Source organism: Delphinapterus leucas, chromosome 16 (genome assembly GCF_059928025.1).
Source record: "Delphinapterus leucas isolate spDelLeu-1000000601 "Yukka" chromosome 16, BTC_Dleu_Yukka2, whole genome shotgun sequence".
NCBI classification, from domain to species: Eukaryota; Metazoa; Chordata; class Mammalia; order Artiodactyla; family Monodontidae; genus Delphinapterus; species Delphinapterus leucas.
Genome location: NC_143144.1, coordinates 69,488,027 through 69,504,855, shown reverse-complemented (window position 1 = coordinate 69,504,855; position 16,829 = coordinate 69,488,027). Strand labels below are relative to the sequence as shown.

General features: G+C 45.4%; 1 pseudogene; it reads right to left on the bottom strand.

The window, feature by feature from the left end:
* Positions 1–13,352: 13,352 nt before the first annotated feature.
* On the bottom strand, positions 13,353–15,088 carry LOC111172611 (lathosterol oxidase-like; annotated as a pseudogene).
* Positions 15,089–16,829: the final 1,741 nt, after the last annotated feature.

Here is a 16,829-nt window from a genome sequence, read left to right as displayed (position 1 = left end):
TTCTGGTTTTTATTTAAGGGAAGTCATTTCGTTGTTATACCTTGTATCCAACCACTGTTAGCCAATAGCTGTCCCCATTTTGGGGGTCTCACCCCTTCACCTCCCTCTGCTTCCTGCCCTCACCTTCATAAAAGTTCAAACCCAGAGGCTCCAGGTCTTGACATCTCAGAGGCAGCCATGGCCCGGAGTCCTGAAGAGCGGGCCTCACTCAAAGGCTGGTACTTTAGCCTGAGACTTGCCTCGTGGGTGTGACAACCTTCAAGAGGCCTCAGGACACATCTTTTCAGGCATTCTCCTGGATGGCCTTTTCTGGTGGTTTTGTTCACAAGATGCCTTCAGAGAGCATCATGGGTTGTGGGGGAGAAGCAGGAAGGGACTAGGGGGGTGCTTACTGTGGATTCTCACCAGCACGCCTGGAGGAAGCGATTTGTTTTGTTTTGTGTTTTTTTTTTTTTGCTGTACGCGGGCCTCTCACTGCTGTGGCCTCTCCCGTTGCAGAGCACAGGCTCCGGACATGCAGGCTCAGCGGCCACAGCTCACGGGCCCAGCCGCTCCGCGGCATGTGGGATCCTCCCGGACAGGGGCACAAACCCGTGTCCGATGCTCTCAACCACTGCGCCACCAGGGAAGCCCGGAAGCGGTTTTATGTATCAGAACCGAGGTGGCAACTTTCTCTCCCCACTTAGGGAGGTTCGGAGGGGATGTGGTGGAATAGATGGTAACGCAGACTTCCTTTGGAAGAGCCCCAGATAATTCTTGTGGACGCCCTCTTAATTTCTCTCTTTCCGTCTGTTGGAATCTAGAATTTCTCCCCAAGAGCCATTCCTTTAAAATAACTCCAGGGCTTCCCTGGTGGCACAGTGGTTGAGAATCTGCCTGCCAATGCAGGGGACACGGGTTCGAGCCCTGGTCTGGGAGGATCCCACATGCCGCGGAGCAACTAGGCCCGTGAGCCACAACTACTGAGCCTGCGCGTCTGGAGCCTGTGCTCCGCGACCGTGAGAGGCCCACGCACTGCGATGAAGAGTGGCCCCCGCTCGCTCCAACGAGAGAAAGCCCTCGCACAGAAACGAAGACCCAACACAGCCAAAAATAAATAACTTTTTTTTTTTTTAATTTTATTTAACTCCAGTACTCACCCTTTAAAAGACACTAAGGTCCATGGGGCAGATGTTCTTTTAAAATGCCTGGGATATGAGGTGAATACAACACTAGTCCAGGACTGGAGAGTCCTAGACTGAGTTTTGACTCTGCCTCCAGGTAATCTGAGTCTTCCCTTGGGTTTCAGTTCCCTCACCTGTGCGGTGGGAGAATGGAGTTCAGGGATCCTGACGCCACCTGCCTTTCTCTCTGTGTAGAATTAATTCTAAACCCTCCCACTCAGGGCGACAGGGGAAATCCCTATGCACCTTCCTCTTCTCCCGCAGCCGTCAGCTTCCAGTACTTTCCACAGCTGAAAGTCAATGGGAATATCACAGGCAGCCTCTTGAAAGAGGAAAATGTCACAGAAAGTCGGCATGCCCCCCCACCCCCGCCCCGAGTGGGTCGTGAATGTGAGTGTTTGGGGCAGGAGGCAGATGTTTGAAATAAGAGCCGGGGCTGTCGGGGCTGGAGAAGGGGTGAAGAGCAGGCTGTGTTAAGCACTGCAGGGCCCTAAGCCCTCAAAAGCTCATGTCACCCCCCTGTCCTATTTGTAATTCAAATAGAAATACTAAACAGCAAAATAGGTATCAAGAATCCAACGTAGTTTTGAATTTTTAATGCTCTTTTGGAAATATAAAATAAGAAATTCTTTCAAAACTCTCTCCCAGGGTGGTGCGGTGATGGAGGATGCTTGTGCTTTGCACAAGCCCTGGCCTCCTCCACACCTGGTGAGGAGTCACCTCCCTTTCTTGGCCACCGCATCCATATCTGACCCTGAAACAAGTCACGTCTCCCTGGTGTCTCCGTTTGCAAAACAAAGAGTTTGGAATAAAGTTTCTCTAAAAACACTTCATAGAGTCGACATTTTATCACTTCACAAATAAATCTGGTGCTTTGTTTTGTTTTTAAAAGTCTACCTATTGAGGAGTCTGCGCTAAAGCAAACATAAACAACAACAACAACAAAGCCCTGCAGTGTTTTGTTTTGTTTTTAACATCTTTATTGGAGCATAATTGCTTTACAATAGTGTGTTAGTTTCTGCTGTATAACAAAGTGAATCAGCTAGACATATACATATATCCGCATATGTCCTCCCTCTTGCGTCTCCCTCCCACCCTCCCTATCCCACCTCTCTAGGTGGTCACAAAGCAACGAGCTGATCTTCCTGTGCTGTGCGGCTGCTTCCCACTAGCTATCTGTTTTACGTTTGGTAGTGTGCATATGTCCATGCCACTCTCTCACTTGATCCCAGCTTACCCTTCCCCCTCCCCGTGTCCTCAAGTCCCTTCTCTACAACTGCGTCTTTATTCCCCCTGCAGTGTTTTGCGTGGGAAGCAATCTGGTTTTCTGCAAGCCTATCCTATCTGCCTAGGGTTGGGGGGCTGAGGACCAGGAAGTGTGGTGAACAATAATACTTTTGGGTGTTTTTCTTTTTTCCTTGCAAATGGATACACTTTGGGGTGGGGGAATGTGTGAGAACATATGGAACATTCCATTCTGGTGTCACCGGGCTCCTGTCCCACTACTATTAGAGGGATCTGGTAACAGTTAAAGCATTGTTCCAAGAGGCTTTTTGTCGCTTTCTTCTGCCTTTCAAAAAGCCCCCTTTTAACCTCCAAAAGTGGTGGGTTAAAGGGAGGGTCCTGAGGGAGAAGCTCACAGGCTTGGCCTGTTCCCTTGTCCCACTTTGGCCACCCCCCTCCCCTCTGTCTCAAGGCCAAAAGAGAGAAAGGTCTGCATTGGCTTCAAACAGAAAAGCTCTTTTCAGGGACGGGTGGGAGGGCAGGGTAGCTTCGGGGTAAGAGTGGCCGTTTTCCAACTTCTGAAACAACCTCCTGTGTTAGAAGAAAACATGAGCAACTGGAAGGAAGGAAAATGCGATTTTTATCAGATTTGTGAAAGCAGTAGAGGGTGGAGGTGGCGTGGATGCAGGGCTGATGGAACAGGGTGAGCATTTCCTCTTGGCTGGTTTCAGAGCCTCCTCTACACGGGCTGCTTCCACATTTTCAGGGAGGTTGCGAGTGACTGAAAGATGCAGGGAAATTGTGAGTTGGTTCGGCAGCTGGGGTGCTGTCCTCCGGGAAAGCCCCACTGGGTGCTGAGCCTGCTGCCTTCTCATCTCTTATGAATGTCACTTCCCTGAGACACCATCTGGGTAAAGCCCTGGGGCCTCAAGGAAGGTGGTGCCCTCCCTGGGATGGTAAATTTCAGGGGTTTGAAAATATCTGAGAGAAGAGTCTCTTTCTCTTACTAGCTAGAAATAAAACCAAACCTTTTTTTCTGAAAGCAGACTATGGCTGGATATTTCTGGAGACCCTTGAGAAGGCAGAATAATTACATGGAAAAATGCTCATAATTTAATGTTTAGTGAAAAAATAGGTTACAAAACATTAGGTATAGTATGATCCCAAATTTAGATTATATTAATACATAAACATACAGGTGTACATGTGGGTGCATGTGTGTGTATGTGTATGTGCTAACAGTTATATCTCTGGGCGAAGAAACTGTTATGGACTGAATGTTTTTGTCCTCCTAAAATTCATATGTTGAAATCCTAACCCCACCAATGTGATGGAATTAGGAGGTGGGCCCTTTGGGAGGTGATTGGGTCATGGGGGTTTAACCCTCATGAATGGGATTAGTGCCCAGAGACCTCGCCCCCTTCCACCATGGGAGGACACAGCAAGACGGCCTTCTGTGAACCAGGAAGTCGCCCATCACCTGATATCGAATCTGCTAGTGCCTTGACCTTCGACTTCCCAGGCTCCCGAACTGTTAGAAATAAGCTTCTGTCATTTATAACCCACCCAGTCTCTGGTGTTCTGTTACAGCAGCCCAAACTGACTAAAACAGGGATTATGGGTGATGTTTACTTCCGGTTTGTGCTTTCCTGTACTTCCCCAATCTTATACAATGAAATGAATCTCTCTCACAATGTAAGCAGTGCCCAGAAATGTTAAGAATTTTGTCATCCTTGAGGCTTTGTGAGCTTTCTTTCCATGGGAGCATTTATAGGTTCTGAGTTTCCCTTCACACACCATAAGAGTGATGGACCTATTCCCTATCTGCCTTCAACATTCTAAGGGCACCCGCCTCAGTCCGTGGGATGTCCATGAAAGCCTTTCATCCTGGACACAAAATGCAAATGTTCCCCCAGGATCCTGCAGCCCTGCAACCAGGTGCCCGGGAGCCCTTAGCTTGTCAGCTGTCCCTGCCTTGCTTGCTTTTGGAGCTAATTCTTTTCAAGGTAAACTTGAATCGGCCCCCATCCTCACTTCCACTCTCCACCTCTGTCACCAGCTTTATATTTTAACGAATTTGTTTGTTTTGGGTAAGCTCTGACAGTCTGAGGCAGGCTTGGAGCTGACACAGATACACGACCACCTGAGATTTTAGGGAGATCATTCTGTCCTGTGTTTCTCAAATTTTCTCCCTTACAGTAGCATATGTAAATGGACTATGCCTCCTTCCTGGTCTTAAACATCCATAAAAACTTTGTGATGCTGTAATATTTCTGTGTGTGTTTTAATAAAAGCAAAAATAAGGTTTTATATTGCCGCTCTAAAAACTGAGCAGGGAAAATAAAAATTAAAGTTAAAAAAATAAATGAGAATAAAACTGGCGTCTCGGGAAGGATGGGTTGCTTGCCCTGTGCCTTTGGGTGTCCCTAGCTCCTGCCGTATTCCTGTAAGGATAATGGTCCCTCAATATGAGAAACAAGGGTTTGGAGCTACTAAATTCTACCTGTAGGGTGTAGAAGACCTGGACAGGCCACTCCCTTCAGTGTTCCCTTTGCGGTTGTTAGAGAGATGAAGACAGACCTTTCCTATCCTTCAGAAAGAAATATCTGCAAAGAAGTTTCACTTAACAATATTGGCCAATTTTTATATAGCAAATCTTTGATGCATTATTTTGCTGATAGGATTTCTGTCTCTTTTCTCCATTTTAGTAAGGATTCCCTCCCAAAGTAGTCGGGAGCCGTGCTAGAGGCAGGAAGTGAGGGAGACCAAAATAGGTCCTTCTGACATAGATCTAATTTAAACTTCTCATCCTGATGACCACGAAGCTGAGGTCCAGAGAGGGAAGTTAGGAGGAGACAGGCACTAAAATTCATTACCAGGGGCTGAGCACAGGACTACATAGTCCTTTCCACACCATGCCTCATTAATCTTCACAACCCTGTGAGGAAGGGGTATCATCTCCACTTTTCAGATGAAAAAATGGAGGCTCAGAGAAGTCATTTAACTTCCTAAAGTCACGTAGACCATGAGCAGAGCTGAGACCTTCTCTCCAACTGACTTGACTGGAAAGCCAGGGATCTCTCCACCCATGTTGTGGTTCTTTAGCTCTACATGCTCACCATCTTCCTGGAGGTATGTCATAGGAGTTTGTAACATACGTTTATCAGAGTGCTCATGTCTGGAAACAGTTAACTTTTAAAATAAATTGGGAGGAAGTTCTGTCACTCACCTGCTCATATGCTTTCTTGGGTAGAAATGAAAGGAAGGACAGGAGTGGGTGAGGAATATAGGGGCATGGGGGGTTGCAGGTGTGTGGTGTCATGAAGAATGTTCTGGAACATGCTGTTAATACATGCTGAGTGTTTAGGAATTATTGTCATATTTTACTTTCCTATGCATTAAAAAAGACACACACCTGTTTTCCAGTGGGAAAGTCATCTGTCATTTGGCTATGGCAGAATACAGGTTAAGAACTGTCACAAACCACCGTGCTTTGGGGGACTTACCTGAGACTGCTCTTACTGGTTAGTAACAACTTTAATCACAATTCAGGTTTCCCATTTTCCAGTCCAAAACTTGTGTAACACTGCCCCCTTTAAGATTTGGCCTGTGAGTGTTAACTTACATGATACTTTAACTGAGAAGAAGAATTTGGCCACCTCAGAGAACCCCAAAGGCTTTACCTAAGACCAGTGAAATAAACAGACCCAACCTTAAAGGTCTGCACTTTGCACATGTTTCTTCCTTAAGCCATTAATCCACGTAGCAAATGGTTATTGAGGAAATGCTTGTTAAATACTATTTTTTTTTAATTAATTAATTAATTTATTTTTGGCTGCATTGGGTCTTCGTTGCTGTGCATGGGCTTTCTCTAGTTGCGGCAAGCAGGGGCTACTCTTCATTGCAGTGTGCGGGCTTCTCATTGCGGTGGCTTCTCTTGTTGCAGAGCACAGGCTCTAGGCACACGGGCTTCAGTAGTTGTGGCACACGGCTCAGTAGTTGTGGCGCACGGGCTTAGTTGCTCCACGGCATGTGGGATCTTCCCGGACCAGGGCTCGAACCCGTGTGCCCTGCATTGGCAGGTGGATTCTTAACCACTGTGCAACCAGGGAAGCCCTCGTTAAATACTTTTCAGATGTATGACTGAACATCTACTGTGTACTTAGGGAGGGGGTCTTCACCCACTTTAGGGATCTGATGAAAGCTGTCCTTGTGGCAGACAAATGAACATCCTCAGAAATATTTACAGACATTTTTAGAGGGTTATTGGACCTGCTGAAGTCTGCGCATTGAGGTCATAGACCCCAGGTGAAGAGCCCTTGATCTAAGGGCTCAACCTTGAATCAGACAGTTTCTGTTCTCGAGTCACTCATAACCTGGGTAGTTACCGCTTAACCACGAATTTCTCAGCCCATTTCATTTCAGGATTGACAAGCACGATCTGGTAATGAAGTAAAATATGTTTCTCATTACAATTCTCACGGCACTGAGAGGAAAGCCATTCATGTTCAAGCTTTAAGAGAAAGGCTTCATGCCAAGTACCATGGGGGCACAAAGACATACCCCACACAGTCTCTGCCCCCGAGGAGTCCTTTATCTCCTAGGAAGTATAGACAGTGATACCGAAACATAGCAATTTCAAGGTCTGGTGAGTGGGACAGCAGATTAGCAGGGAGGGTGCCTGGTGGGCTCAGGTGAGAGGAGGGGAAGCTGAGGCCAAATCTCTGCAGCTGAGGCCAAATCTCTGCTCAGGTGAGAGGAGGGGAAGCTGAGGCCAAATCTCTACTGAGGCCAAATCTCTGCAGTTCCTGTGATGGAGACTCAGAGCAGGGTTCCATGCAGGATAAGTACTCAGATAATGTGGCTGTTAAATCTCACCCCTAGAGCCCAACATCCAATATTACTGGAAATAATTGCAGAATGGGGGTGGGTATCATGGAGCCGGGGGACCTGGATAGGAATCCTGACTCTACCAGTCACTGCCTGGGTGTCCTCAGGCCAGTTCCTTAATTTCTCTGAGCCCCCATTTCCTCATAAGGTTACTGAAAAAAATTAGAAATAAGACATAATACAGTATATATTGGCTGCCTAACAGGGTAAGGTGTGTTAGTTTTCACCCCCTAGTAAGTCAGGAGCCAGGGTGGTGTTAGCTCCTCTGACGTGGCCCCTTATCAACTCCTCCAAGTTGTCATGTCTGCCCAACTTCCCAGGCAGCCACTCATTCCTTCCAACCCATTTCACCAGACAGCTTTGGGAAGGAGCAGGGCATCTGGAAACTGGAAGTTCAGTCCCAGTCCCCTCACTCACCAGTTTGTGAGTAGCTACTTAACACCTGTTCCTCAGTTTCCTCATCTGTAAAATGGGGATATGATATGTGTCTCACAGAGCTGTTGTGAAGATTAAGTGAGAGACTACATGTTGCAAAAAATCAAGTCATTGTGAGTGATCCACAAAAATGCCTGTTGACACCATGATGATCTCACTGAGCCCGGGAGGAAGAGTAGGGACCAAGGCAAGGTCGCCTGGCTTGTCCTCTCTGAAGAGAAGATGGAAAAAGAGATCAGATGGAGCCTGGGGCTAATGATTTGGTGTATTCTCTTTCCTTGGGCTCATCAAAACAGAACCACAAGGGGCCTTGAAAGGGAGAGAATGCATGTTTGCCCAGAGCCTGCTCTATGCCAGGCACCGAGGGAGGTGCTTTGTATAAATGAGCTTATTTCATCCCGAGGTCAGCATGCTTATTGCATTTCAGAGATGATACAACTGAAGCTCAGGAGACCCTTTCAAGAAACTTGTAATCAGGATTGCCCTTGAGTGTAACAGAAGATGGTTTGTTCAGAGGGAAAAAATGGAGATCAAAGACAGGTCAAGTGGAAGAGGAGAGAAGATGCAATCCTGAATCTTTCTGGCAACCTCTTTACAAAGACTTAGCATTTCACAGAATACTAACGTTTCAGAGCTAGAAAGGAGCATATGGAGATGATCTAGGTTAGATTCTCTTTTGTAAGGTGAGGTTCAGAACCTGTAGGGGACTTGCCCAAACTCATGGCTGCAGAGCAGAGGGGGTTAGGCTATAATTTAACCCTCTGGGCCCTGAATCCAGCCTTGCTCCATTGCCCCATTACTCCATACTTCTGTGTGTGCCTGTGTGTCTGACTAGGAAAGGAAAAACCTGGAGAGAAAAATCTCTTTTGAGAGTATCACTCAAGTGAGAGGCTCAGGGATTCGCTGAAAACACATTAGACATTTCGGCATTGCCGAGATGATTGTCGGTAACACTTGGCAGGTTGCTTTTATGTCCATAACTTGTCTTTCTGGGTCTTGTGTAAGCAGGGCAGGTTGGCTCTGGGACCCTTGGCATTCACATGAGCTAAGAATGCTTTACTACAACTACACTTTGCTACTTGAACATTATTAGTTTTGAAAAATGCTGTCTGGTCTCAGACCTTGAGTTAAACTTGGAACTGATAGAGCAGTAAAATGCAGTATAGACACAGTGAGCTGTGGACGAGACACACTGATTATTCATTCAGCACATGTTTATGGAGCACCTACACTTACGTTTGCTAAGCTCTTCTGTAGACCTTCCTAATGGAGGGAGAGGATCATAAATGACTAAGTAAAATACATAATAGTGATAAGGAGAAGGTGACAGGAATTTCTGGAGATGGGGGGTTCAGAGTAGGCCTCACTGAGAAAGGGACATTTGAACAAAGACTTGCAGGAGGCCGGAGAATGAGCCACAGCAGTGACTGGGGAGGAGTTGTTTTGGCCAGAGGGAAGAAGAAGCACAAAGTTCTAGAGACAGGAACCTTCCTGGGAGATGGAGAACTAGCACAGAGGCCAGTGTGGCTGGATCAGTGCGTTAGGGAGAAGTCGTAGGACACGAGGTCAGAGTGGTTGGTACCAGGGGCCAGAGCATGGCAGGGGCTTAGGGCTGGACCACAGTGACAGCAGCTCGGTGGGGAGAGATGGTGTGATACTGAATGTATTTTAAACATATCATCCAATGCCGTTTTAGTTAACAAATATGTGATGTGTGCTTTTAACATTCAAGGTAAATACAGCACAACTCTGAAGCGCTCACCATGAAGATGAAGCGATAAGGAAAGTAAAGAAATAGCTGCAATACGAGATTGTGTAAGGAGAAGCCCCAAGGGGAGCAAATCACTAGGGGAAATCGTTCTTGGTCCGGGTCAGGGTCAGGGACATAGGCTTTATTGAAATATGTGAAAGGGCTAGCCCAGGAGGCAGCCCTGTTCTTAGGATAAATATTAGTTAATTCACTTGGGCCTGAAGGATGCTGCTTTGCCCTCATCTGCAGAAAGATGATAATAATGACTATTGTTCTTTGAATTTTCTTTTTTATTTCTCTTTTCCTTTCCTTTTTCTTTTTTGACTTTAAACAACAGAACTTTATTGTCTCCCAGTTCTGGAGGCTAGAATTCCATAATCAAGATGTCAGCGGAGCCACGCTCCCTGTGACACTTGTAGGGGAATACGAGTTCGCTTCTTTCTGGCTTCTGATGGTTTGCCAGAGGTCCTTGGCATTCCTTGGCTTGCAGTTGCCCCACTCAGATCTCTGCCTTTGTTGTCACATGGTGTTCTCCCTGTGTCTCTGTCTTCACGTGGCTGTCTTGCAATAGGACACCTGTCATCTTGGATTAATAGCCCACCCTACTCGAGTAGAACCTCATCTTAACTAATTACATCTGCAACACCCCTATTTCCTAATAAGGTCTCATTTTAATGTACCAGAAATTGTTAGGACTTCAACATATCTTTGCCGGTGGTGGTGGGGGGACACAACACACTTCTACCCATAACACCAGCCTCATTTGATTATATTTCCTGTCAGGGCTTTTTACAGTAAACTAGCTTTTATTTTTGCTGTCGTTCATTAAGATTTTATCAATTAATCCTCACACGACTTCCTTGAGGTGGGCCATTATCACCTCTCTTTTGCAGATAGGAAACTTGCTGAAGATCACACAACTTGAAGGATTTGGAGGCAGGGTTTGAACCTAAGCAGCTGACTCCCAGGTCTGTCCACTCATGGGGTTACTGTGAAGAGGAAAGGAGTTATAGAACGCACCGGGGAGCAGTGACCTCAAACCGCTGGTTCTTATGACAATAAAGTCATTAAACAAATACCAAGCACCTGCTGTATATTAGACTCTCTGTTGTGCTAGAAGACATGTGAGCCCAAGTAGACTCGGTCAGAGTGGACCTGGCAGTCCGTGGAAGACAGACACGAATCCAATAACCACACAAATGGATGTGGTTAAGTACGAACTGAGGTTGGTGCTCTGAAGAAAACTGACCCAGTTTTAAGAACATTGAACCGGGAACTGGCCAAGATTGAGGGAGAGGGATGCCTCAAAATAATATGATAATTATTAGGAATGAGGGAGTGACTTGGGTGGGATTCAGTGTAAGTGTCTGATAAGTAATCAGATAAATAAGTAATCCAGTGTTCTTTCCATGCCATGGGCTGTGGCACAGCAGTGAATTGTGAAATCAATTTGGTGGCTGCAACTGGCATTTTAAAAATAAAATGGAATAGCATCAAACATCAGAGGCATTGTCCATAGGAAGAGAGGTTGTGAAACTTTCAGTTATACAGTATATGTGTGTGTTGAGTGTGACCTGAGTCCTTATGTAAAATATATTTCATAATGTGTTATCATCAAAGAAGTTAGAGAAACATTAGATGAACTTTTGTGATCGGGTGGGGTCCTCAGTTTGAATCCCAGCCTTGCTTTACCTTCCCGGGGTCACTTTGGGCAGCTTATTTAATTGCTCCAAGCTGTCTCCTCTCCTGAAATGGAAGAGCATCTCTCCGATCAGTTGCAGGCAAAGAATGAGTCAATGCCTGGCGAGTGTCTAGAACAAGGCCCTCTCCCTTTCCACAGTGGCTTGGTCATGTTCAGAGGATGCTCACCTAGCTACGGCAGCCCCCCGCCCCCCACTTCCTCACACCTGTATCCTTTCTAGACAGTGAGCACCCAGGGCCCCTTGCACCATGAAGCAACCTCTTTTTGTGCCCCACGTCACAACTCCTTGCCCGGCCCCCCAGCTTTGGGCGGTGGTGGTGGACACTTCTTTGCCCATTGTCAGTGTCAGGGCTTTCTCTGTAGCTGAGGAAGCCTGCTCAGCCCACGTGTAGGTATAGCCTGGAGCTGGGGGCCCTTAGTGTCGCTGGAGAAACCCTCAACCATGAGGAGAGTGGCTGACAGGTAAATGCCTCAGTCTCCAGTCCTTCAGGCTCACATCCTATACCGTCCCTGGGGGGACTGGGCTCCGTTTCCCAAGGCGGTAACCAGCTCCATAATGTACCCTTAACTGACTTTCTCCGTGCTGGTCTCACTTTCCTATGTCCCTCATCCGGCTTCCTGGGATCTTTTCCCAAGAAATTACTTGCTCCCAAGTGCTTCTTTCAGGCTTTACTTCCAGGGAACCATTTGAAGTCAGGCCAGCACCTAAATAGGCTCAGGTAACTTTTCTCAACAGCTCCCAGTTAAGGAAATTCCATCCAACCTGCTTGCTGGCTCTCACTTCCCTGGACTAATGAAAACTCAAAAGGCAGGGACAAGGAAAACCCAGAGAATCCACACTATATGTTGATTTTTGGCAGCCTTCTCAGTTTGAGTTTGAGTTCGGGCCAGGTTGATTCATGCCTGACATTCTTTTGCGTTCTGGAGGACTCAAAGCGAGAAGTATTAATTAACTGCATCATAACAAATACATGAAAATAATGACAGCTGTCATTTAGTGAGCAACTTGTTCCATTAATCTTAAATGTTCTATTTCAACTTCTATTAATTTTTATTAGAAATTTAAATGTAATATTTAAATTTTAATTTCTTTTTTAACAGCTTTCTTAAGATGTAATTCACATACCATACAATTCACCCATTTGAAGTGTACAATTCAATGGTTTTTAGTAAATTTACAGAGCTGTTCAGCCATCACCACAGTCAGTTTTAGAAGATTTTCATCATCACACAAAATAATCCTTTATCCATTAGCAGTCCTTCCTTCCTTCTCCCAAACATCCCCGCCCCCCCAACCCCTGGCAACCACTAATCTATTTTCTATCTCCATGGATTTGCCTACTCTGGACAATTCATAGAAACAGAATCATTTGTGGTCATTTGTGTTTGGCTTCTTTTACTCTGTATAATATTATCAAGGTTCATCGAAGTTGTAGCGCGTATCAGTATTTGATTTCTTTTTATTACCAAATAACATTTTATTGTATGGACGTACCATGTATCTATTACTTTTTTTTTTAATAGTCATAATCAACTTTTATTGATTTTACATAAACAGCTTAGAGAATGCCTTTGGAAACCATGTTTTCCCAACATATTTATGTTACAACACACGACATTTCTTTATGAAAGTATTTGTTAAATCTTTTTGCAGAGGGAGTGGGGGAAAATGAAGAAGGAGGAGGGGAAATAAGATTTCAAAACTAATCTTCAGTGATAGGCCTAAATATTTGGCAATTGTTTCCTTTTATAGAAAATCACCGAAATTGTAACTTTGAAACATACCAAAAGTGCAGTGCATCAATTTAATTAAAAAACCAGTGTGTCTAATATATTCTTTGGGCATCAAATTTCCCTTTCTAAATACAATCAGGGTCATATAATTTTACACTTATTAAATAATGGTTGAAAACAATAACCATCAAAATCTTTAAATAATCCCAAATCTGGATTAAATCATGGTAGTATTAATATTTTCTAAAATTCCAATTTATTTGTTCATCAGTAAAATGTAACAGTTGACAGTGTCTCCAGAGAATAAGTTTTCTATGTGTAGGAAGACAATAATCTTATATAACACCTGCTATTAATCAGGTCACTGAGCTACTAATACATTATATCACGATTTATTTTCACACTGATTTTTCCACTTCAACAAAGTACAAGTAGTTGTTATCATACTAATTCTGAGTACTTAATCATTCCTGAAACAAGGAACCATCTTCATATTAGTACTTCTTTGTTATGGTGTTTAGTCTTGATATCATTAAGCACAATGAATTTTACTTAATGAATATGGATGAATTAAGGCAAAAGGACATAACCTAGTCCCCTCAATAATTTATCCTCTACCTTTTAAAAAACTGTTGTTGAGGCTATACAAATTACAGATTTACTGGCTGGAAAGACATAACTTCTCCCTTAGACCAACATTCAGTATTTTGAGCACGAGGTTAAAGTCATGGTGTTCACGGCATGTTCCCTTGTTCTACCATTATGGTCGTTCCTCACCTGTACCCACAATACTGATTTTCAAATGATACTGTTCACTTGCTATGCGTCCTGGCTGTAGATTATTTTCCTTGTTTAAAAATATTTAATAATTGGGCAATAATCTACTCAGTCTTTGTAAACTCTCCATTGAATAATTTTTCATTTTTACAACCACTTACTGCATGGCTGTTGCACTTTTTTTCTGTCATCTTCTTCACATGATTAAGTGGTCTGTTCCCTTCAAAGGAGGAGGGATTTTTGAATGAGCCTCCAATTCTATCCCACAATGTGAAATACTGTCCATAGTTATAGTCAAAGAGCATGTGGTGGTCTGTGTGATGAGCTGAGCCATTAATAAATGGCCTGAAGATATGGGGAGCACGAAAATCACCATCATGAATAGAAATTGTCCAGATATTGACCAAGACGTACAAACCTAAATGAACTACCTTGTGTAATGGGAAGATAAATGGGTATATGTGGTAAGGTAGACCCTGAAGGAAGCCATCCAGAGGATGAAAAGCATGACTTGCAAATGGAGTTGGGATCTTCCAGATATGATGAGGTTTGTGTAAGCGCTTATATACAAGTCTATGATGAAGGCCTCTGTGAATCCAGTAGATCAGCATGTCAGTGAAAAAGAGAAAGGACAGTACACAAGCAATGAATCGAAGCCAGCCGTATGGAAACTCCTCTATACTGTCATGTAGTTTGCTGTAACCTCTAGCAGGAGCACTGAGACCGTGGGGATGCTTATCTGTGGCATTGACTGGACAGAATGCATAATCTCTTGATAGACTTGGTTCTTTAAAAATTGTGGGTGTTGGGCTTCCCTGGTGGCTCAGTGGTTGAGAATCTGCCTGCCAATTCAGGGGACACGGGTTCGAGCCCTGGTCTGGGAAGATCCCACATGCCGCGGAGCGACTAGGCCCGTGAGTCACAACTACTGAGCCTGCGCGCCTGGAGCCTGTGCTCCGCACCAAGAGAGGCCGCGATAGTGAGAGGCCCGTACACCGCGATGAAGAGTGGCCCCCACTCGCCGCAACTAGAGAAAGCCCTCACACAGAAACGAAGACCCAACACAGCCAAAAAGAAAGAAAGAAAGAAAGAAAGAAAGAAAGAAAGAAGAAAGAAAGAAAGAAAGAAAGAAAGGAAGGAGTTCCTTTAAAAAAAAAAAAAGAAACAAAGGATATAAGCACCGAGATTTGTTATAATCAGGAGACTGACAGCTTGTCGGAAGATGCTGTCCTCTGGCCATGTGGCTGGATATATGTACGGTGTAAAAAAATAATAATCGGCAGCCTTGAGTACAAGCTCCATCTTAGCCCCTAGAAAGCGTCCGCCGCCCGCTGCCGATTTGGTTCCTCTGGGGCCCCGGCTGCTCCAGCTACTCTCTATTACTTTTTGATTGTCTCTTTTCTTCACTGTAGTACTCCTAACACCTAGAACAGTGCCTGCCACAAAAACTGTTGGATAAATATATATGAGATATATGAATGAGTAATTGGTGAGAGATCTCACAGTAGGAATGAAACTTAGTCCAAAAACTAAGCTGTGAAAGAGATATACGTTTCTTTATTTTTCTATAACTAAGTTAAATTCCTATTTTGAGAACCATCCTGTGCAATTCAGGGTCTCCTAGCCAGAGAATACATCTGTCTCCAGGATCATCCCCTACCCACACTGGCATCTTCTGAGACAGCCTCATTCCCCAAGATTGCAGGTATAGGAGTCCATCAGGCTGGATGCAGCTAGCTTACCTCCTTTTCCAGCAGGGATTCTCCTTGAAACTTCCCTGCCTCCCAGTGTGCAGGGGTCGCTGCCAGGCAAGGCTGAGGGATATCTGTGAGGCTGTCTGAGATCCTCTCTGCCTGGACACACAGCTGGTGGCTCCTTCTCTGGAGTCCTGCAACCTACCCAGGTGTTGCAGACTGACAGAGGACAACTGGATTGTTCCCAGTACTTGACTCTCGTTCTCATCCCCCGACTGCCTGCTTTTTTAGCTAGCTGTAGTGGGAAGAGCAGAGGCTTGATCCAATAGCCACAAGTTCAAATTCAGGTTCTTATCAACCTAGCTGTATGATCTTGGACAATTCCTTTCCCTCTCCTGAGCCTCACTTTCCTTACTGGTAGTGTTATGGGGGTGAACAGTATAATGCCTATGTCCCCCCAAAGTCTACTGGCCCTCTTGTCCCTATGTGGTGAGGCTGTTCTGACCTCAACATAAAAACGAAGCAGTTTTGTACTTTGGATGATCACCATCCTGCCTACTCCTATCCTCACCCCCACTCACTCTACTCCAGCCTTCACGGTCGACTCAGCATTTCTCTAATGCTCCAAGCATGTCCCCATTCCAGAATCTTTGTGTTTTCTGTTTCTCTGCCTGGAATGCTCTTCTCCTAGACACCGGCAGGGCTAGCTCCCTCGTTTCCCTTAGTTTTTGATGAAAACTCACTTCTTGCAGGAAGACTTCCTGGCGTGCCTCAACATCACTCCTCTTCCCCCTCACATACCACCCACCCAGTCTGTCTCCTTCCTTGACCTAGGTTTGCCCCCAGCTTGTACCACTACCTAACATCTGCCATCCTTCTTCGTCATGTGTCTTCCCCACCATAATGTCAGCTACAGGAGAACAGATTTTGATCAGTTGAGTTTGCTAATGTAGCCCCAGCACCCAGAATGGTTTGCAAGATGTTGTGGGGCTTCCCTGGTGGCGCAGTGGTTGAGAGTCCGCCTGCCTATGCAGGGGACACGGGTTCGTGCCCCGGTCCGGGAAGACCCCACATGCCACGGAGTGGCTGGGCCCGTGAGCCATGGCCGCTGAGCCTGCGCGTCCGGAGCCTGTGCTCCGCAATGGGAGAGGCCACAACAGTGAGAGGCCCGCCTACCGCAAAAAAAAAAAGATGTTGTGAAAATATTTGTTGAATCAGTGAATGAATGAATGAATGAATGATGTGGGGAATGGGGAAAGTCTATATTGTCTGGCTTGTCATATTCACTGTCTGCTTTCTGGGCTCAACCCCAGTGGGGATTTCCCAGCCTCTGAGAAACCAGTTTCCTCCTCCCCTGCATCTTCCCACCCCCAGATCTTTAGATGTCTCATCAGATCCTTTGAATTTGCATGCCCCACACGAGGAGGTCAGCCACAAACCGCCTAGAGTTCCGGAAAAGG